This window comes from Diospyros lotus, unplaced genomic scaffold (genome assembly GCF_014633365.1).
Source record: "Diospyros lotus cultivar Yz01 unplaced genomic scaffold, ASM1463336v1 superscaf2, whole genome shotgun sequence".
Lineage (NCBI taxonomy): Eukaryota > Viridiplantae > Streptophyta > Magnoliopsida > Ericales > Ebenaceae > Diospyros > Diospyros lotus.
Window position 1 is genome coordinate 698,536 of NW_026267105.1, and position 23,249 is coordinate 721,784.

Genomic DNA, 23,249 nt, shown 5'->3' on the forward strand with positions numbered 1-23,249 from the left:
TACATGGAAACACATTTTATAATTTGGCAAAAAAGAACAGTAGAATCATGTCAGGACCCTACGGTATGGTTAGGGTGGTTATAATTTGGCAACAAAGAACAGTATTATAATGCACGCTCAAGAAGGCGTATTCAGAAGGGATCACCGGTGATTGAGATTGAATTATCAGAGCTTCGAACCGTAGCCTTCAATTGTTAATCGGACACAAAAAATGAGGGCGCAGCTTCAGCAAGTGATAGCGGCCATATCGGATGTGCAGATGCGACTTGGAGCCATTGACGACGTGATTGAACAGACCATTGATCGCAAGTTGGATCATGCAATGGGACGAATTTTTCAAACAATTTCAATGGACCAAATTCGGAGCTTTATGCTCATGTTCATGGGGCATAATTCAGTGAGGTTATTGCCCAAATTTCCTCCAAGAGAACGCTCAAAATCGGTCTTGTCTAGGCATGGAACAGGACCAAGAACCGTGGGCTTGGAAGCAAAAACCATGGCAACTAAGGAAGTCGGAAATGGGCGATCAAGCAGAAGGGGATCAGTCGCGCCAACCATGGCAGCAGAGGAACAATTGGATTCCCTTGAAAAAGAAGTTCATGAAGAGGATATTTGAGATGATATCATCGGAAGTTTGGATCAAGAGGTGATTGATTCAGCCAATTGATTTCCAAAATTGAAAACAAATAATGGAGAACTTTCAAAGACGGAGATAAAAACAATTAGATATTCTAAAGTTGAAATTGATTCGGCCTATTGCAAGGAACAATTGACAGGCAGTGAGGTGAAGGAACTAGTTCCAGTTGTCAAGACCAATTTCGTGCCTAGTGGGAGTTCCAGGAGGGAAATAAGAAGCTGTTAGGCAGAGTGACAGGGAAAACAAAGTTTATTACATCATCCTTGGTGGGCTTACAAAAGTTTTTCAAGCTTGCTCCATCAAGCTGTGGAAGAGTAGGAAAAGAGCTAAGATTGGGAGGCTATACGTCCCAAAGCTGTTTACTGCACTGCTACTTCATCTACATGAGCCGACTTGTTGTAACAGTTTCTGCAATCAGCTAACCTACTCTCACTTTCTTGTCCTCACTTTCTTAAGGACAAGAAAGTTCTGGACCGAGGGGTAATTGTCAAGACCCCATATGGTTAGGGTGGTTAAGGGGTTGTAATAGTGGGATTAGGTTGTTAGATACTTCTGTAACAAATAATAATAGATTGTTAGCTAGGAGTTAAACATTTGTGGGGAAGTTAGGTGGTTGGGTAGTTATCTTGTAATATGTTGAGTTGTTGTAGTAGCTATATAAAGTTACTAGGCTGTTGTAGTTGGGGTTATCCAGAAAATATCGAGACAATTGTTCTACTCTCTCTCAAATTCCCCCTCCCTCTCGGACTTGTATCATCTTTCCCTCAGCTTCTCTTCCTATCTTTTCCTTCTGATTCTCTCTAATTCTCCCTCTCTTCTCTCTCGTTTTTTCCCTTTCTTTCTCCAATTCTATCCTAATTCTTCCTAAAATTGACCCTAATTCTCTGTTGAAACCCTAAGGTCATGACACATCAATGCATCATTTATCTTATAACCACACCTAGCCTATTGCTTCTCATTTAAAGAACAAATGTCAAAGCCCAATAAGTTTGTATAGCAATGGCACTAATACCAAAAGAATGGTGAATTGGGTTATTTTAAAAAATTAATTGAACTTGAAAATTCTTTTGATGAAAAATAAGATTTTAATGTAAGTGAGGATTATTGAAATGTTTGAAACAATAAATGAAACAAAGAGCACAAGTAAAGAAGGGACGCAACAATATATAGTGGTTCAGCTTAAACCAACCCCCAATCTACTACCTTAATTCCTCACTAAGGATTTTTTAACCAATTTACTAAAAATCTCATATCTCTCTGGATAAGCCCTCTAGCAACAAGCTATAAATTTACAACCTCTTGCTTAGACAAACAAACTCTTTAACACCAAATTAGGTATTTCAATCCCTTGCTTCAATAAGCAAATCATCTAACATAACAAGTTAGGAATTTTACAAAATAATACAAGATAAGAGATGATCTAAGAGTAAACATTCTTAGTTACAAGATCTCTCAAAATAGATACGAGGCTTAAATAAAATAATACAAATGATAATTAAAGTCTTTAGAGAGAAAAATAAATAAAACAATAAAACACTTAAAGAATAAACACTTGTAAGCTTGTAATAAATTCTCTTAAATGTCTTAAATCATCCATCTATCCTCTATTTATAGTGCATCTCGAGCCCATTCAAAAATATAGCTATTGGTGGAAAGCAGAGCATCTTGAGCAAGTTGGCAAACTAACCATTAGAAGTTTCTGGAACAAAAACAATCGACAATTTTGAAGAAACGATCGATAGTTAGCTTAAAATTCAAACAACTGTTGACATGTTAGCCAAAACTGTCGACAATTTTTAGGAACTATCAACAACTTTGATGCAGGGGTTGTCGACATTCAACAACCAAGAACAATATTTGAAATGGTCAATAGTTTAATAGAAACTGTCTACAGTTTTATAAAAATAGTCTTGACTGTTTAGTAGAAACTGTCAACAGTTTTATAAAAACGGTCGACAATTTGTCAAGACAAAAATTCACTTGAATTCGGATTATTATATAATTAATTTTGTGTGCATAAGTAAATAAGGAGCTCGCGGTTGGAGTGCTTCTATGCCCATACTTAAGTCTTGGACTTGGCTAGTGACATGAGTTCGAGTCAAGGGACCGACAACATCGATTTTATTTTTAACCTCTTTGAAAAATAAATTTTTGGTACAATATTTTTAATCAAATAAAAGAATATTATTTTCAAATGCCATCAAAAAATATATCGCAAGATTTTTGCCATAAAATTGCTGAAACTAATTTTCATTCAACATTTTTATTCAATTAAAAGCATAATATTTCAAATTTCATTAAGAAATTTATCACAAGTTATTTTGGTATTAGATTTAATTTTCATTCAACAATTCTAATCAAGTAGAAACAAAATATTTCAAATGTCATTAAGAGATTTATAACAAGATTTTTGACATATGATAAAATTAATTTTATTTTGGTGGTTAATAAATCATATAAAAGAAATTTAGAATACCAAATAAATAAAAATTAATAAAATAATCCCATCATAAAATACAATTGAATTTATCATTAAAATCATCTCAAAGACAAACATCAATCTCTAAAGAGCATGCATAGACTTTTGTTTTTGAAAATGTTTTGCTTCATTTATCCAATGGTTCAAAAGCAATTTGTAAAAATTATTTAAGAAATTTATTATAATACTTATTTGTGCAAATCTCTATCTATAGAAAATTATAGATCATTTAATTTTCATTTTAACAGAACACTTAAAATTGATTTTTGTTATCAAATCATATACTTTAATTTAGAGTATAAAGTCATTTGATTTTTTTATCATCAAAACTAAATACAAGAGTAAAATATCAAAGCCAAAACAAGCAAGAGAAAAGATAGACAAAAAGGAGTAGTTCATACTCTGACCACTCAAAATTTTGAAAGCATGGGGCCAACTGCCACTGGAGAGTCCAAACTGATAGTGATAAAAGCGAGCGTGAAATTAATCAGGGTTTTGATCAATGACAAAATAATATAAAAAAGTACAAACTAAATTTACTAACATCATGGCTCTGCAAGATGTTAGTAAATGTGGATCAACCCAATTTCCCTCAGGTTGGGTTTGAATTGGTTCTCTACTCAGTTTAGTTACAATCTGGTTTGCCTCTTAAGACATGCTGAACCAACTGATGTACATCCATATTCCAACATCTATGAGTTCCTCTTCCATCGATACCTATTCTGAATGGCCGAGGATAAAGCAGGACTACTTTTCTTCCAACTGTTGTTTAATCATGCACATGTTGTACATCAGTATTCTTATTTTGAATAACATTGGCATTCAACAAGAATTGAAGAATGGTTAATGTATCCTGTTTCCTCAACAATATGATCAAAGTAAATACAAGTGAAGCGAAATCTAGCTTGAGCATGATATCTAACTAATGTTTCGGATTCAGCATCATCTGAGATGGCACTTGTTTGCAACGTCGTGCTATATTCACGTGCCTCACTACTACAAGAATGGGGGGGGGGGGGGGGTGTAAAGCCAAGTAAACCTAACCTGCATTCTTGGCAAAAGTAATGCGATGCCGTGATAGCTGACAAGTTTGAAATCTGCCATGGACAAAAAAGAATCCATCAGATGAAACAGAAGGATTCGCAGAAGAAAGGGCAGGAAAATAAACACTGAAAAGAGCAAAGAGCAGGCAAAATAAGAGAATTTCAATTATGAATTGACATAAAAAATAAAAAATACACAAAGTAATATAGACTAGTACAAAACAAAACATGCTATCAATTTCAGCAAGATAGATTCATATTTTCTTTAAACAAATGGAGAACTGGACTTGTCTATCAAATAAGCACTACACTCAAAAACTGGGGTTTTCCAAGCTACTGCTGAATAAAATAATACATGAACTAGATGAAACAAATACAAAGAAATACAGCCTTAAACCACTACTAGACTACTAAAAAGATCAAGGGAGGATGCAAGAATTTACAAGAAGCTGCTACTTGAAGGAATACAGCTTTTCTTGTGTTGTTAGATTATGGTTTGAACTTCAACCAAACAAATAGTAGAAGGGTGTCATCAAAGTAGTGTGCAGACATAGATATTTTATTTGACAGACCAAAATAATTTATATCCATATTTTTAACCTTACCAGGAAAATTCAACCTCCCATAAAACAATGGAATAATGGAATAATGTTGAAATTCTATAATGGAATAATGTTGTAAACAATAACCGCTTACTGAAAATGGAACGTCTTAGAATGGCAGGGTAGCTATACTGTTATGCATAATTAAAGCCAATTCCCTTTAGAATTGATTATAGCCAATACTCAGGAACAATATAGCTGAACAACTTTAATGTTTCATGTTGAAACCCTGCAGATTGGATGTGGGATCACTGTAAATTATAAAGTTGATCTCACAGAACTACCATTTAAAAGATAATTCTAAGCAAAACTATGAACTTCCAGAAAAACTCTTTAATATCAGGAAATGTTATATGGGCCCAATTGAAGAAAACCACACAGATGAGGTGTAAGTAAGAAATTTTATCTTGGTGCTGTAAAGAGGTCTAAGACAAATAGCTTCTCTGAGCAAAGAAAGAAGAAACCAGAAAGGAAATAAAGAACAGGAGAAAAAGAATCTTAGACTTTATTATGTTCTAGTTATCTGTTCATGTAAAATGTACTTAGCATTTCTACCTTGTCAAACTTATTCCTTATCCAAGTGCAAAAATATATCTATCTCCAGGAACAAAAATGTATTGAAAAGGAAATTGAAAACGAAAGAATAAAACAAATATACCATCTGTGTATTTGCCATTTCCTGAGAAGCATTAAACAATGCACTATTGACAGGGCTAAAAAACTGGCTCAAATAAGGATTCAACTGGTTCCCTTGGTTCATCTGGCACTGAACTGGTCCAGCAGGTAGCTGCCTATCCTGGAATTGCTCAGTCACCAATGGTTGAGATAATGGCATTTGATGCCGACCATGTAACTGGAAAATGGATGGTATTGATCAAGAAATTAACAGAGAGAGCTTAAAAGATCAAGGAAGCATAAGAAAACCAAAAGCATTCATAGGCATATTATGAGAGTATGTACTAGTTTACAACAACATATATAGCCTTTATCCCACTATGTGGGTTCGGCTACATGAATTCTACACTTCCATATATTTCTGTCTTTTGTCATATCTTCAAGGGTATGTACTAGTTTAAGCTGAAATTTTTTTAATTCTCTCCAATACATGAGAGAGTACTGAAATATAAGAGATCCATTTCCCAGATGTTGGAAAATGGGAGATGGTGATAAATTTGGACCACTTGGGTGCAGGGCTAGAGATGTAAGTGGATTCTTGTGTCTCAATGACCAAAACTAATGAATCCAAGTGCAAACTTATTCCAACATTCACAATGTTCACTTTCCCTAACCAACAATAATAGGACATTCCGTCATTCCTCCATCTCAACCAATAATAATAAATTTTGAGAATAATTTATTCGTGATATGCCCTAATGCTAGATTTGGATGACATCTGTTGGACATATGTAAATCTTGGAAATTAATAAAATGATCATATATTCATTTATACCTCTCCAATTGTATGTGAATGAGTCCCTATATCTCCTAATAAAGATCTTATTCTTAAGTTGTTAAGAATATGTGATGAGAATCTTTAGTATAGGATTTCTTAAAGTGATTCTTGGTCCTTAGATTTATCAAAACGAGACTATGATTAATCAATTATGGACTAGCCCATAGGCTACTACCTTTAATTAGTATGAGATACTAATGATAAAAGACAATGAATCACATGTCATATTGCATGAGATGCAGATAATAGACATGAGGGTAGGTGTTGATTGAACATCTACTGAACGTGAAGCATACACTATTGTTAGAATCTTACGATTCACAATTCGAATCGTACGATTCGACTCGATTCATATAGAAATCGAGTCGAATCTATAGAGTGAATCTAAAATCCCTTAAAATCGTACGATTCACGATTCGAATCGTATGATTCGACTCGATTCATATAGAAATCGAGTCGAATTTATAGGGTGAATCGAAAATCCCTAACTATGAACCGGACGAATCGATCGTGAATCGCATGAATAGCACGATTCATCCAATTCGTGCGACTTCGTCTGCATGTGCTCTTTAATCAAATATTCGTTCGATTTTGCTATCTTTGAAAACAAAGAAGATGATGAAGATGATGATGCTCTTGAACTTGAAGATAAAGATGATTGATAACTAGTGAAGATTATGAACAATGGAGTTTATTAGTAACCTTATAGTTGTAGGGTTTTTTTTTTTTTTTTTTTTTTCTAGCTTGTTATTTTGAAAGTGATTTGGTTTGGTACAATTTGAATTTAAAGGCAACATAAATATACTTTTGCCTTTTGGTATAATTTTAAACTTAGCAAATATATTTAGAAGTTTATTTATCTATTTATATTTAAAAGAATTGATCATGGTGGACACATTATTTATTTTCTATGGATATATATTATTTATAGTTAAAATTGAGAATGTGTACCGAATCTTACGATTTGATTCGATTCTCGATTCACGATTCATAAAATAAGGATTTCGATTCTCGATTTGAGTCTCGATTTAATAACTATGGAAGCACATAACAAATCACATGGCTGAGATAATTAATGATCTTGTTGGAAAAGATAAAGAAAAAAGCTTGAGTTGGGCCTAAGTTGTGGCCGAGAGGATAAGAAGAAGAGAAAATGAAGATAGAAAGGTCCAGGTGTTAAAGATAAGTATAAATCAGATAAGAAAATTAGCACTTATGTATTTATCTTAATCTAAGAATTGTTGTAATCTATACCTAAATAGTAGGAGTGTAATCTAGTCCTAAAGTTTAGCCTAAAGTTTAGGAGTTTTCATAGGAGTTGTGTTGTATATATTTGCATCTTCCAGCTTAATGAATTTCTATGGAAGTTATTTCGTCTATGAAACTTCCTGCAAATCTACTCATCATGGTATTAGAGCCATAGATCCGTAGCAAGGTTTCCACCATTTTTTTCTTGTCTCTCTCTCTGATTGGTAACATTTGTAAGTCCACAATATGGCTGAAAACTCATCAGCAAGTGGAGCTACCACCAATCTACCAACTACACCAAGGAATACTCTTGTTCCACAATCTCCAATCACCCTAGATAATCATTCTCTCCAAATCACTCAGCTGAATGGAACCAACTTCAGAGAGTGATTAATGCGATCAATGAAGATGCAAAAGATTCTCTAAGCCTACAAGGAGGTCCAATCACCCAAGCAAAGGCAAAGAAAATGAGAGAGACACTCAATGGGCTAATTGAAGATATTCGAGCCAAACAAGCCTTTACTGATAAATCTACCAATTGGAAGACAACAAGTGAAAGTCAAGCCTATGTCCATTTAATCAGCATGCTAGCTGACCTAAATTGACGCATCAACCCACTAGAAGATGACACGTGGCAGTCAAGCTCATGCCTATGTACAGCTAGCAAAAACTAGTTGTCTGATTTGTAATTTTAATTTGTTAAATTGTATTTATAGGCATGGAGAGAGAGGGGGGCGGTCATTAAGGTAGTGGAGTGTGTGTGTGGCTGGTAGTTATTCAGCATTTGGGTAGTTATTGAGTTTATGGGTAGTTATTTCATATTTCTTTTTCTATTTAAAGGGGATTGTCAATACTTCAAAAGGTGGGTTATTTTTGTGCTTCTTGAAAGGAGAACTTTTCTATTTGGCTTTTCCAAGAACTCGAGACTTATCAAGATTGTTCCAATCTTGTGGCGTCTAATTACCAAGGCTTATCACTCCCAACTTCTTTTTCTCTTATTCTGGAGTGTGGCATCTATATCATTCTTTTATTATTTTGTTTTGTTTGCTTGAATATGGTTTAGCTTCCTTGGGATGATGCTCATCTTGTTCATGGGTTTTTAGATGCAATTAAAGGAATCTTCATCTACTTGCATCAGTTTTGGTATCAAAGCCAAGTTCTAAATCAGGTTCGGAATCATTTAAAAAAAAAAAAAAAAACACTTCAAGTTTCTGAAATCTGTTAATTTCCAGATTTTGAATAGGTTCTAACCTTGCTGTCTTTGTTTTTGTTGTTTCCTTACTTCCAAATTCCAATTTTGTTCCTATGTTCTTCTTTTCTACCCCTTGAATTTGTTAGGCCCCCGGTTTTGCATACTTACTATAGGCGTCACAAGCATCCGAAGGGAGTTGAGAGTACAGCTGGAGAAAGCACCAATCAGCAGGTGCACTAAGGGGTAGGATAGATATTTGGGCACCAATCAGCTGGTGTGCTAAGGGGTAGGGTAGATATTTGGCTGGTTTGTGTAACAAACCAGCAGACACGCCTGCATAACCAAATACGGTTATGCAGGAGAGAGAAGGGAATAACAGCTTATAAAAGGGGTAGGAAGAGAGGGAGGAGGGTGTGAAGAATTTGGAATGATTGTAGGAGAGTTCTGGGCCTCTCGAACGCCCAGTTGCTGCTGTTCTTACTTTCATTTTCTTGTAATTCCAATTCTGAAATACAATTCAATCCATTTCATCCATTGGAGATCCTTCCTATCGGTTGGATCTCATCATTTTGGTATCAGAGCAATAGTCGATCGCCATGGTAAACTTAACCAAGAGAGTGGGGGACCTGGAGGGGAAGGTTGACACGATGAGGGGAGAGATTCAAACCATCAACCGGAACGTAGCAGAAATGCTGGAGCAGTTTGCTATCATGCGCACAAGGTGGGACGAACAGGAACGGGAGCAGAAGGCTAAGGCTCATGGGAACGACTGGCCACCGGAATTGACCCCAGATTCCGAAGTGACACCAGGAGGGGGTATGAGTCACAGAATGGAGGGAAGCATGAGTGCTGCATGGCGACCGGAGGGGAGAGGTAGGAGGCTGGAAATGCCTACCTTCGAAGGAGACAATCCAGACGACTGGATTTTCAGGGCGGAGAGATACTTCACGATCAACCAGCTCTCGGAGGATGAAAAGATAGAGTCCACTGCATTATGCTTCGAGGCAGGGGCCCTCGCTTGGTTCCAGTGGGAGTCTAGGCGCAGGGGGATCCGTAGCTGGCAGGGGCTCAAGCAGGGAATTCTTAATCGATTCCGCCCAACTCAAGAAGGATCGCTGGAAGAGAGGTTCCTTGCTCTGCAACAAGAAGGCACGGTTAAGGAATATAGGCTGATGTTTGAGGCATTGGCGGTACCTGTGTCAGACGTCTCTGAGGCGTTCTTGGAAGGACATTTCATCAACGGCCTTAAGCCAGAAATTAAGGCTAAGATCAGGGTATTATAACCCAGGGGGTTGGATCGGGTCATGCTAATAGCGCAATGTATAGAGGATAAAAATGCAGCCGTCTTGAGCTGCGGTAGGGGGTTCGGACCAGTGGGAAGTAAAATTCCCACCTACTCTACCACTAACACCGTTAGAATCCCTCCCACACAATCCAGAAGCCCGACTCCTTATTCGAGAGTCTCGAACCAGGTGAGCAGTAAGCTACCAGTGGCCGAGAGTGGTAGTAATGTTCCTTTTAAACGGCTCAGTGAGGCTGAGTGGAAAGCCAAGAGGGAGAAGGGATTGTGTTTCCGTTGTGATGAGAAATACTCGATTGGCCACAGGTGCAAGAACAAGGAGCTGCACGTTATGATGATCTATGATGAAGAGAAAGAGAGGGAAGGATCCGAAAGGGGAACCACGGAGGTGAGAGAAGACGAGGGAGGAGAGGAAGTGCACCAAGGCAGTGAAATCATTGAACTCTCTATGAATTCGGTGGTTGGTTTAACAACACCGCAGACCATGAAGCTACAAGGCGTTATCGAAGGGCAACCAGTAGTAGTACTGATTGATGGGGGGGCGACGCACAACTTTATAGCGGCCGAGTTAGTTCAACGACTGGGACTACCGCGAACAGAAACGACTGGTTATGGTGTTCTCATGGGAACGGGAATGGCAGTGCAAGGGGTCAGGATTTGCAAGGGGGTAAAGTTGCATCTACAAAACTTGCAAATAGTGGAAGATTTTCTACCTCTGGAGCTGGGTAGCTCAGATGTAATTCTTGGGATGAAGTGGTTGGCTGCAGTGGGAAAAATGAGAGTGGATTGGAAGGCCTTGACTATGAAGTTCCAGGTGGGGGGATTAGCCGTGACCTTGCAGGTCGACCCTAGCTTGAGCAAAAGCTTGGTATCCCTGAAGGCAATGATGAAGGCTTTCAAGGAGAATGGAGAAGGAGTGCTGCTTGAATTGGGAACGATGGCATCTGATTACAGTGACAAAACGGTCGAGATCCCACCGTTCCTTAAGCAAGTGTTAGCTGAGTTCGAGGAGGTGTTTTCAGCACCTGAAGGGCTGCCTCCTTCCAGAAAGAAGGATCATGCCATCAACCTGCTGCCAGGCACAACTCCGGTCAGTGTGCGGCCCTACCGTTATCCCTATCTACAGAAAAACGAGATTGAAAAGATGGTAGGAGAGATGCTAGCCGCAGGGATCATACAACCCAGTTCCAGCCCCTTTTCGAGCCCAGTTCTGCTGGTCAAGAAGAAAGATGGAGGGTGGAGGTTCTGTGTGGATTATAGGGCATTAAATAAGGTGACAGTGGCCGACAAATTCCCAATTCCAGTGATTGAAGAGCTGCTGGATGAGCTTCATGGAGCCAAGGTCTTCTCCAAACTCGACCTTAAGTCTGGGTATCACCAAATTCGCGTCAAGGCAGAGGATATTCCAAAGACAGCATTCCGGACGCATGAAGGCCACTACGAATTCCTCGTAATGCCTTTTGGATTGACTAACGCGCCAGCCACATTTCAGTCACTGATGAATGACATCTTCAGAGAACAGATGAGGCGTTTCGTGCTAGTTTTCTTCGACGAAATCTTGGTTTTTAGCAAAGACTTTGAACAGCATGCACAACACTTGTGCTCTGTTCTGGAGGTATTAGCAGCTAACCATTTATTTGCGAATAAGAGGAAGTGTTCGTTCGGACAATTGGAAATTGAGTACCTAGGTCACATTATATCACATGAAGGAGTCTCGGCTGATTATAACAAGGTAAAAGCCATGTTAGAGTGGCCCTCTCCCGCCACACTGAAGGAGTTGTGTGGTTTTCTTGGTCTCACCGGGTACTATAGGCGTTTTGTTAAAGATTATGGCAAGATAGCTTGGCCACTCACAGACAGACTCAGGAAGGGTAATTTCTTTTGGGATGAAGCGGCTGAGCAAGCTTTCCGCCAGCTCAAAGCTGCCATGGTGTCACTGCCCGTGTTGGCTTTGCCGAATTTTGACAAACCATTTGAGGTGGAGACGGATGCTTCGGGACATGGCATGGGGGTTGTGTTAATGCAAGACCATCGACCTATTGCATACTTTAGTCAGGCGTTTAATCAGTTCGGTAGGAGGAAATCAGTGTATGAGAGGGAACTAATGGCCATTGTGTTCGCGGTACAAAAATGGAGACACTACCTCTTGGGACAGAAATTTATGGTCAGGACGGATCAAAAAAGTCTCAAGTTCTTGATGGAACAGAGATTGGTGAGTCCAGAATATCAGAAGTGGATGGTGAAGTTAATGGGATTTCGGTTTGAAATCCAATATAGACCTGGGTTGGAGAATAAAGCGGCTGATGGGTTGTCCCGCATCAGCCACTTTGCTGCCCTCCTAGCTTTAACCGTTCCTCAGGTTCTCCAACTGGATCAGCTAGCTAAGGAGGTAGCTGACAATGAAGAGCTACAAGTGGTGGTCAAGGACCTCCAGCGGGATCCTACTTCCAGACCCCATTTTCAGTTGGTGGACGGTTTCCTTTTTTACAAAGGGAGGATATATCTACCGAAGGGTTCTTCTCTCTTCCCATTGCTTTTACATGAGGGTCATGATGGGAGTGTTGGGGGGCACTCGGGATTCTTGAAGACAAGAGGATCGCGGCAAGTGTGTATTGGTTGGGGATGAAGAGGGACATTCACAGGTATGTAAGCCACTGTGCGGTTTGCCAGCAAAACAAAGTACTGGCACTCAAACCAGGAGGACTTTTGCAACCCCTTCCGATTCCAAATCAAATTTGGGAAGACCTTGCGATGGACTTTATCGAAGGCTTACCCAGGTCAGGAAAAATAGACTCAATTCTGGTGGTGGTTGATAGACTCAGTAAGTATGGCCATTTTATTGGGTTGAAACACCCTTTTTTCTGCTGGAGAAGTGGCAGGAGTCTTCATCAAGGAGGTTGTACGGCTTCATGGTCTACCACGGTCCATTGTGTCTGATCGGGATAAGATATTAATGAGCAAATTCTGGGAGGAACTCTTTCGTCTCCAAGGTACCAAGCTCCAACGCAGCACAGCTTACCATCCACAAACGGATGGTCAAACGGAGGTGCTGAATAGGACATTGGAGACCTACCTTCGTTGCTTCGCTTCTTCCAAACCAAAATCTTGGTTTGTGTGGCTGCCTTGGGCAGAATTGTGGTACAATACTTCATACCACACAGCCTCTAGAACTACACCTTTCCCGGCCGTCTATGGGCGTGAACCGCCAGCAATACTTAAAGTTGAAAAGGGATCCACTTCGGTTTCAGTGGTAGAGCAGCAGCTTGTCGAGAGAGATCACATTCTGGAAGAACTTAAGGCACAGCTACAAAGAGCTCAAGCTATAATGAAGAAAGGGGCTGATGTGAAGAGAAGAGCAGTAAAATTTCAAGTAGGGGATCTAGTTTACTTAAAACTAATTCCCTATCGTCGAAAGTCATTGGTTGGTCGTGCCAATGAGAAACTGGCTCCTAGATTCTATGGTCCGTTTGAGATTGAGAGGGAGGTTGGACCGGTGGCTTACAGGTTAAAATTACCTTCATCTTGCAGCATTCACCCAGTGTTCCATGTGTCTCAGCTGCGAGAGGCCAAAGGGGCATTGCAAGCCACGGTGGATATTCCCAATCAGTTAAGTGCAGAGCTGGAGATGCTGGTCGAACCGGAGGCAGTATTGGGAGTCAGACCAAGCAGAGGAAATAAATGTGGGAGGTTTGGATGTTCTTCTGCAATGAAAGGGGTTACCCCCATTAGAAGCCACTTGGGAGCCTTTCAACCTCATTCAGCAGCAGTTTCCAGGTTTTCACCTTGAGGACAAGGTGACAGTTGGGGGACGGAGTGATGTTAGGCCCCCGGTTTTGCATACTTACTATAGACGTCACAAGCATCCGAAGGGAGTTGAGGGTACAGCTGGAGGAAGCACCAATCAGCTGGTGCGCTAAGGGGTAGGGTAGATATTTGGCTGGTTTGTTACACAAACCAGCAGACACGCCTGCATAACCAAATACGGTTATGCAGGAGAGAGAAGGGAATAACAGCTTATAAAAGGGGTAGGAAGAGAGGGAGGAGGGTGTGAAGAATTTGGAGTGATTGTAGGAGAGTTCTGGGCCTCTCGAACGCCCAGTTGCTACTGTTCTTACTTTCATTTTCTTGTAATTCCAATTCTGAAATACAATTCAATCCATTTCATCCATTGGAGATCCTTCCTATCGGTTGGATCTCATCAGAATTTTGTTCTCGTTGGTCTCCTTTTATTCGTCCTTTGACTCTGTTCTTGTTGTACTTCTTTTTTTTTTTTTCGTGCTTTGTTTTGTCTATTGTTAAGTGTTACTTGGTCACTTTTGATGCCTTGTGATCTGTTCATCTTGATTTTGTGAACTCTAATCACCTTCATTGTTGTCGTTTGTGTGAATCAACTAAACCCGCACACCCATACATAAAGAGGTGCTGGATTTCAAGAATCAAACCAATATTCAAATAGTGGAATTTTCATGCTTAAAAAAAAGAAGAAAAAAAAATCAGTCGAGCATGTGGAAAAAAAAAACATACAGCAAATCAATGGGTACATAGCATTTTAACACAGCCAGAGTTTACTTTCTCCCTAATTCATACAAGGCTTTGGAGACTTTGACGAATCTGGTTTTTTTCTTTTTTTTTTATTTCCTAAATCCATCCATTGTTATTAAATTCTGTGTTCAAAATTTACTCAATTTTGTGTTCCTTGTTCCAATCTAACCCAATTTATAACTCTTTGCAAATTGGGTTGTTCGTAGATTTAACTTTCTTGATTATAGTTGCAGAGTTCTTTCAAGAGCTAATTGAGAAAGTTCAGTGGTAAAAGGCAAGAGCATGAGCTCATTAAAAGAAAAATCCGATAAAGAGTGCTATACACGAGGGTTGAGTGAATCAAACAAATTGAGAGAAAACATGTGAGGGAGTGCTTGTGAGGTTATATCTGAATTTTAATGCAGGATACTAACATGAATCCAAAGGACAAAGGAGTTAGAGAAGAGGGGAGTAGGGACAATTCATTTGTGATCCAAGCAATGCAACAACACTTTGAACGCCTCAATGTTATGTTTGGAGAATTGAATGACCAAATAGAAAGAATAGAAAAGCGAGAAGTTAGCCCAACCGACATGAGAAGAAGACCAACTCGTGAAAGTACTAACTTGGGGAGACAAAGTTATCTTGATGGAGAAGATGACCTAGACTTTGATGATCAATCTACTTTGCCTAGATTCAGCCACAGATTTGGAAGGAGAAATTTGAGGAGGTCGGGAACTCTAAACCGAGATAGAGATGAAGAGCTTGAATTTGAGGATCAAGCCACAAACAGATTGGGAAATGAACGGGCTAACAGATTTAGTGGGAGGAATCTGGGAAGGAGGGACACCTATGATCGTGACTTGGGGAGTATTAAAATGAATATTCCTTCATTTCAAGGAAAGAATGATCCGAAAGCCTACATAGAGTGGGATAAAAGTGGAACTTGTGTTTGACTGTCACAACTACTCCGAGGACAAAAAAGTAAAACTTGTTGCGATTGAATTTACTAATTATGCTATAATTTGGTGGGATCAAGTTGTTTTGAATAGAAGGAGAAACCATGAATGCCCTGTGGACACTTGGGAGCAAATGAAGTCAATCATGAGAAAGAGATTTATTCCAAGTCATTACTACCGAGACTTGTACCAGCAGCTGCAAGGCCTCACTCAATGTGCCCGAAGTGTGGAGGATTACCACAAGGAAATGGAGGTTGCCATGATCCGAGCCAATGTAGAGGAAGATAGAGAGGCAACCATGGCTAGATTTTTACAAGGGCTAAATAGAGACATTGCTAATGTGGTGGAGCTGCAACATTCTGTTGAGTTAGAGGATATGGTACACATGGCCATGAAGGTTGGGAGGCAGCTCAAAAGAAAAGCAACATTATGTTGAGTTAGAGGATATGGAACACATGGCCATGAAGGTTGAGAGGCAGCTCAAAAGAAAAGGTGTTGCACGAGTGGGACAGATTTCGAGTTCATCCTCAACTTGGAAACCAAATTGGGGCAAAAGGGAGAAAATGGTAGATCTTAAAATCAAATTCGAGTCTAAGCCTTACAAGGGCAAGGAAGTGGGCCATAGCAAGGAGAAAGGTACTTCTGAACCTCAATCTAATAGAAATCGGGATATAAAATGTTTTAAATGTTGAGGCAAGGGACATATTGCATCTCAATGTCCAAACAAGAGGACAATGGTTTTAAGGAGCAATGGAGAGGTAGAAACTGAAAGTGAGACAGAGGCTAAATCTTTACCACTAATGGATGAGAGTGATGGAGAAGAGCATCCCATGGATGGAGTTGCATTGGTGACAAGGAGAGCTTTGAATTTGCAAGCAAGAGAAGAGAATGAGGTGCAACGTGACAACATTTTTCAGACAAGGTGCCACATCAAAGAGAGAGTGTGTAGAATGATTATTGATGGAGGAAGCACCAATGTAGCTAGCACAGAATTGGTGGAAAAGTTGAATTTGCCAACTCAAACACATCCCCGACCATACAAGCTACAATGGCTAAATGATTGTGGTGAGGTTAAGGTAAATAAACAAGTGTTAATTTCATTTTCCATTGGTACGTATTGTGATGAGGTTCTTTGAGATGTTGTGCCAACGCAAGCTGGTCATATCCTCTTAGGGAGGCCATGGCAGTTTGATAGGCGGGTCAAGCATGATGGATACACTAACAAATACTCTTTTGTAATGAATGGGAAGTCCGTTACCCTTGTACCCTTGACACCCCAACAGATATATGAAGATCAGATGAGGGTTAAAAAAGAGAATGAAAAGAAAAGAGGGAAAGAGAATTAGGGAAATAAAAAGGAAGGAGAGCAAAAGAGTAAGGAAGAAGATAGTGAATCTGAGGGGATTCAAAAGGAAAGAAATTTAGAGAGAAGAAAGAAGGTTGAAAAAAGGAACAATGAGAGTAAAAAGGAAAAAAAATCAGAGAGTGAAAAGAGAAAAATAGAGAAAAAAAAAAAAAGGAAGTTTTTATGCAAAAGAGGGAGATGTGAGGAGTGTTTTTTATGCTAGGCAGCCTATGTTTGTACTCTTGTACAAGGAGGCTTGCTTAAATACTAATGAATTTGACATTTCTTTGCCTAGTGGTGTTAAATCTCTTTTGCAGGAGTTTGATGACATCTTTCCCAACGACATTCCAAGTGGTTTGCCGCCTTTGAGGGGAATAGAACATCAAATAGATTTCATCCCACAAGCATCAATTCCTAACTGGCCAGCTTATAGGAGCAATCCTGAGGAAACTAAGGAGATCTAGAGGCAGGTTGAGGAACTTTTGGTGAAGGGATATGTAAGAGAGAGCATGAGTCTATGTGCGGTCCCGATCTTACTTGTGCCTAAAAATGATGGGACATGGAGGATGTGCGTTGATTGTTAGGTCATCAGCCAAATCACTGTAAAGTATCGCCATCCCATTCCTAGATTAGATGACATGTTAGATGAATTGCATGGTTCATGTATCTTTTCTAAAATTGATTTAAAAAGTGGATATCACCAGAGGGAAGGAGATGAATAGAAAACCACGTTCAAGACAAAATATGGTTTATATGAGTGGTTAGTGATGCCTTTTGGGTTAACTAATGCCCCTAGTACATTCATGAGGTTGATGAACCATATTTTGCGTCCTTTTATAGGCAGGTATGTAGTGGTTTACTTTGATGACATCCTAATCTATAGCAAGACCTTAGATGCACATCTAGAGCATTTGCATAATGTTCTAAGTGTTTTGCGGAAAGAGAAGTTATTTGCTAACCTCAAGAAGTGTTCCTTTTGCACAAATCAGATTGTGTTCTTAGGATATGTTGTAAGTGCTAAACGAGTTGACGTAGATGGGGAGAAAATTAAAGCAATCAAAGAATGGCCTACACCTAAATCTATCACCGAAGTGAGAAGTTTCCATGGCCTAGCTAGCTTCTATAGAAGATTTGTTAGGGATTTTAGCACCTTAGCCGCACCCTTGACTGAGGTTATTAAAAAGAGTGTGGGTTTTAAGTGGGGAAGTGAGCAAGAAAGAGCTTTTAATTTGATCAAAGAGAAGTTAAGTTCTGCACCATTACTTGCCTTACCCGATTTTTCTAAAACCTTTGAGATTGAGTGTGATGCTTCAAGTATTGGCATTGTAGTTATCTTAATGTAGGAGTAGCACCCCCATTGCATTTTTCAGTGAGAAGCTTAATAGAGCAGCCCTTAACTACCCTACATATGATAAGGAGCTATATGCCTTGGTTCAGGCCTTGGAGACATGCCAGCACTATTTATGGCCGAAAGAGTTTGTCATACACACTGATCATGAGTCCTTGAAGCACTTGAAAGGACAAGGGAAGCTGAACAAACAGCATGCAAAATAGTTAGAATTCATTGAGACCTTTCCTTATGTGATCACATATAAACAAGGAAAAGAAAATGTGATTGCAGATGTGTTATCTCGTAGGTATGCCCTCATTTCAACTTTGAATGCTAAACTGCTAGGATTTGAACTTATTAAAGATTTGTATCCTACTGATCCAAATTTTGCTAATGTCTATGGGACTTGTGAGAAAATGGCTTTTGGAAAATTTTATAGGCACGAGGGGTATTTATTTAGAGAGAACAAAATGTGTGCCTATAAGTTCTTTGAGGGAATTACTAGTGCGGGAGGCTCATGGGGATGGTCTAATGGGACATTTTGGAGTGAGAAAAACATTAGATGTATTAACTGAGCATTTCTTTTGGCCACATATGAGACGGGATGTTGAGAGGGTTTGTGGAAAGTGTATCCCTTGCAAGCAAGCCAAATCAAGAGTTTCACCACATGGTCTATATACTTCTTTACCTATTCGAAGTGAACCTTGGGTTGACCTTTCTATGGATTTTGTATTGGGTTTGCCTAGGTCTAAGAGGGGGAAATATTCTGTTTTTGTTGTTGTTGATAGGTTCTACAAGATGGCACATTTCATTCCATGCCATAAATCAGATGATGCCAACAACATTGCAGATTTATTCTTTAAAGAGATTGTTCACTTGCATGGAATGCCAAAGAGTATAGTCTCGGACCGGGATGCTAAATTCTTAAGCTACTTTTGGAAGACGTTGTGGGGTAAGTTGGGAACAAAACTTTTATTTTCTACTACTTGCCGCCCGCAAACGAAGGGACAAACTGAAGTAGTGAACTGCACTTTGTCTACTCTATTGCGTGCCATCATTCAAAAGAATTTGAAGAATTGGGAAAAATGCTTACCTCATGTGGAATTTGCATATAACCGTAGTGTCCATTCTGCCACTAACCATTCTCCATTTGAGGTAGTTTATGGTTTTAATCCATTAACTCCATTGGATTTATTACCTTTACCACTTGTTGAGTGTGTCAATTTAGATGGAAAGCGAAAAGCAGAAATGGTGAAACAAATGCACGAGAAAGTCCGGCAGCACATTCAAAGAAGAACCGAACAATATGCTACTCAAGACAACAAAGGCCAAAAGAAACTAGTTTTAAAACCAAGCGATTGGGTTTGGGTACATATGCGCAAGGAGAGAGTCCCAACTCTAATGCATTCTAAGTTGCATCCTAGGGGTGATAGACCGTTTCAAGTGATTGCTAGGATCAATGACAACGCCTACAAGTTGGACCTACCTGGTGAGTATAATATAAGTGCCACCTTTAATGTTTCTGATTTGACCCCTTTGGATGTAGGTGATGATTCGTGGACGAATCCTCTTGAGGAGAGGGAGACTACTAAGATCAATGAAGATGCGAAAGATCCTCAAAGCCTACAAGGAGGTCCAATCACCCGAGCAAAGGCAAAGAAAATGAGAGAGACACTCAATGGGCTAATTGAAGACATTCAAGCCAAACAAGCCTTTACTGATACATCTACCAATTGGAAGACAACAAATGAAAGTCAAGCCTATGTCCATTTAATCAGCATGCTAGCTGACCTAAATTGATGCATCAACCCATTAGAAGATGACACATGGTAGCCAAGCTCATGCCCATGTGTAGCTGGCAAAAAATAGTTATCTAATTTGTAATTTTAATTTGTTAAATTGTATTTATAGGCATGGAGAGAGAGGGGTCGGCCATTAAGGTAGTGGAGTGTGTGTGGCTGGTAGTTATTGAGCATTTGGGTAGTTATTGAGTTTATGGATAGTTATTTCAGATTAGTAGTTATTTCATATTTTCTTTTCTATTTAAAGGGGATTGTACACTTCAAAAGGTGGGTTATTTTCATCCTTCTTGAAAGAAGAACTTTTCCATTTGACTTTTCCAAGAACTCAAGACTGTTCTAATCTTGTGGCATCCAATTACCAAGGCTTATCACTCCCAACTTCTTCTTCGCTTATTCTGGAGTGTGGCGTCTATATCATTCTTTTCTTATTTTGTTTTGTTTGCTTGAACCTAGTTTAGCTTCCTTGGGATGATGCTCATCTTGTTCGTGGATTTTTAGATGCAATGGGATGATGCTCATCTTGTTCGTGGGTTTTAGATGCAATCAAAGGAATCTTCATCTGCTCACATCAGTGATTCTAGTCCGTCTTGCTGGTAATCTGAGGCAAGAGCAAGATTGGCTATCTCGATAGAATGATTTCTAAGCCAAGCACTGATTCAGCCAATTATGGTATATGGGAGGCTGAAAACTCGATTGTAATGGCATAGTTAGTCAACTCTATGGAGCCAAAGATTGGGAGAACCTTTCGTTCTATAAGACAGCTCAAGAGATATGGGAAGCAGTGCAAGAGATATACTTCGATATAGAGAATACTGCCCAAAGCTTCTAGATTCGTTCTACTATCCTAACTACTAGGTAAGGTAACAATTCAGTCACAAAATATTATAATGTCTTAACTGAATTGTGGCAGGAGATGGATTTGTTTTATGAAATTAAATGGGAGTGTGCTAAAGATGGAAAGAAGTATGAAAAGATGATAGAAAATGAGAAAGTGTTCGATTTCTTGCATGGCCTAAATCCTGATCTTGACGAAGTAAGGGAGAGGCTACTTGGCGCCAAGCCCTTCCCATCAATAAGGGAAGTCTTTGCTGAAGTAAGAAAGGAAGAAAGCAGGAAAAGAGTCATGCTTAATCCTGTAGGGGTGACCAATTATGATATAACCTTACAGTCATCAGCTTTGGTCTCCTCGAAGACAAAGACATCTCATCCATTTAAAGGGGAGCTACACAAGGACAAACCTTGGTGTGATTTCTGCAATAAACCATTTCACACAAAGGAAACTTGCTGGAAGATTCATGGCAAACCAGCAAATTGGAAGCCTAGAAATCAAAGGAAGGGAAACCAAGCAGCCTATGGAGGAGTGGAAGCTGAAAAAACCAATAATCTGACCCTATCGACAGATCAGTTGGAGATGTTACAGCAACTATTAAGTCAAATAAAGGTGGTTAGATCAGAAACAAGTGAATCTCCTAATCCGGTAGTGTCTTTGGCTAAGCAAGGTATCTCTATACACTCTCTAACCTCCTTTAAATTGCCGATAGACTGCTGGATAATTGATACAGGGGCCTCAAATCACATGACTGGATCGTTGCAAGTAAGTACTATCAGCCTGTAAACCTTGTGATCGAGGTTTATCAATTTCAATGGCTGATGGTTCCATAGCTATAGCACAAGGAAAAGGTACAGTTAATGTGGGAGGCCTAAGACTGCAATAAGTGCTATTTGTGCCTAACTTAAAGTGCAACTTGCTGTCAATAAGTAAGTTAAACAATGAAAAGGGGTGTTTGGTAACATTTTTTCCCTCTTATTGTGAATTTCAGGACCTATCTTCAGGGAGATGATTGGCAATGCTGAGGAGAAGGGGTCTCTACTATATTGCGAAGAATGGCCAGTCCCTTAGGTCTAGGTCTCAAAATCTAACTTCTTTATCAGCTGTTTTCGATTCTTGTCATGACTCCAAGGATAGATTAGTCAATATATTAAGAGTTTTCATGCATTATACAATAATTGAAATGCCCTTTTGTATTTTCTATTATAGGGCCTTGTCCTTAGCTATAGGCAGTTAGGCTATTTATTGTATTGCACATGGGTGCATGTGAGAGGCTGTTAGGCTATATATAAGCCACAGCTGAGGATGAGAAATTATGTTCTGAATTGATAAACAAAGATCTTATTTCTCTCTAGAATTCTCTCCCATTCTCCCTCTCATTTCCCTCTACAACTCTCCCTCATTTCTCTCTAATTTCTGTCCAATTTCCCTCTCCAATCATTATGTTCTTGGTCTTACTTCTATTGGATCCTTCCGATTCCAAATCCAACTGTAGGCTAAACCCTAGGTTCATGACAATTCTAAGCTTATGTTATGGCACTAACGTTTAGAGCACCCTAGCTTCAACTATCTCAAAGTCTTGTATCCCCATCTTTTTATTAATAAAAGCAGTCATTCTTCCCATTGTGAGCAATGTATTCATGCTAAGCAAACTAGAATTTCCTATCCATCTCATGCATATAAACCTACAAAACCATTCTATTTGATCCATAGCGATATCTAGGGGCAACAAGAACTCTTAATCTAACTAATACTAGGTGGTTAATCACATTCATAGATGACCACACTAGGGTTAGTTGGGTGTTCTTAATGAAAGAAAAATCTGAAACCTACGTTATATTCAACAAGGTTTCATCACATGATCAATAATATCTTTCAATCCTCAATCCATGTTTTACGTTTAGATAATGGTAGAGAATATTTTTCGAATGAATTCAATCATTATTTAACTAAACATGGGATTATTCATCAAAGTTCATGCCCTTACAATCCCCAACAAAATGGGGTGGCAGAAAGAAAAAATCACCACCTCCTTGAAGCTACAAGGGCACTTTTATTCACCAAATTAGTCCCTAGTATCTATTGGGGAGAAGTTGTTCTTACCTTATTAACTGGCTTCCCTCCAAAGTTCTTTCATTTAGAACCCCTTTGAGTGTCCTTCTTGATTCCTATCCTCATTACAAACGGGTTCTAAATTCCCTATCATAAAAAATCTTTGGGTGCACTGTGTTTGTTCATAAACAGCAACCCACTCAATCCAAACTTGACCTAAAGCCCTTAAATGTATATTTGTTGGGTATTCTCCTACTCAACAAGACTATAAGTGCTACCATCCTCCTACAAGACGTTTCATTGTATCATGTGGTGTCCCTTCTTGAAAACCAACCATTTTTTCTTACCACTCCTCTACCAGAACCAAGGCTTAGTGCAGAGGAACAATGGGACTCGACTTTGCCTCTCCCTATGTTCCAAGATCTTGAACCCTCTACTAACAGTGAATCAGCCCTTG

The 23,249-nt window shown here is 39.2% G+C and overlaps 1 pseudogene; it reads right to left on the reverse strand.

The window, feature by feature from the left end:
• Positions 1-3,551: 3,551 nt before the first annotated feature.
• LOC127793297 (mediator of RNA polymerase II transcription subunit 8-like) overlaps positions 3,552-23,249 on the reverse strand; it is a 34,108-nt pseudogene continuing 14,410 nt past the window's right edge.